Raw genomic sequence first — 1,085 nt, forward strand, 5'->3', positions numbered from 1 at the left:
AACTGACTATTCTCTCCTAATCAGAAAACAGTATGAAACTATGTTAATGCATTAAAAAGTTAGGCTTTTATGTTATTTTTTATACATATAGAATAGACAAGAATAAAACGTCATTGATCCCACAAAGGAGAAATTACCAAAAACAGCATATAGAATGATTTTTTATTAGAAATTATATATTTTATTGTTTTCAATGTTTTTTATTGTTGCTTTTGTTGGTCTTTTGAGCAGTTTTCATCACACTTGTCATGAACTGTGTTCAGCTGAGTTACATGTTCCTGGTTTCCCTAGTTGTCCACTATTTTCTGAGTACAACTAGTGGGTGAAGTCTGTGTGGAGTTTGCGTGTTCTCCCCGTGCATGCGTGGGTTTTTTCAGAGACTCAGGCTTCCTCCCACCATCCAAAAACATGCCTCATAGGTTAAGTGATTTCTCTAAGTTTTCCCTAGATATGAATGTGAGTGTGTGATTGCGGCCCTGTGATAGACTGGCGACCTGTCCAGGGTGTCCCCTGCCTTCGCCCACAACTGGCTGGGATAGGCTCCAGCAGCCCCGTGACCCAGAAAGGGACAAAACTGGTTTAGAAAATGGATGGAGGCGAAGTCTATGGTTATGTCAGAATTCCTTCATTACTCATTACTAGGTGCACTATATAGGGCGTGTGCCATTTTTTTGGGGTTGTCCAAATGTACAATTCCAAAATCTAGTGCCCTGGAAATTTCCCAGAAGTCTGTGCAAAAAAACAGTATGCATTGTGTTTGGATGATTTTTCATGTCAAAAAATCTGTTAAATCAATTTTTTTAATCAATCATCCAAGTTTTCTTCATGAGAACACAGTGGATTCATAAATAGTCTTCACAAAATGTTCATATTTATTAGGTTTTTCACTTCAGTAAATCTGTGATGTCATACTTGCCCTTTGATAAAAAAATAAAGTCAGCATGGAGTCAGAATTGCTTTAAATTTCAGGGTACTAGACAGTCCCACACTATATAGTTTTTTAGCAGTTAGGGAGTAGAATTGGAACTTGGACACGTCCCAAGACAGTATTATTCACATTCAGAGGAAAAAAAACGAGACCATGA

The sequence above is a fragment of the Oryzias latipes genome, chromosome 18 (genome assembly GCF_053564925.1).
Source record: "Oryzias latipes strain Hd-rR chromosome 18, Olatipes_Hd-rR_3.1".
NCBI classification, from domain to species: Eukaryota; Metazoa; Chordata; class Actinopteri; order Beloniformes; family Adrianichthyidae; genus Oryzias; species Oryzias latipes.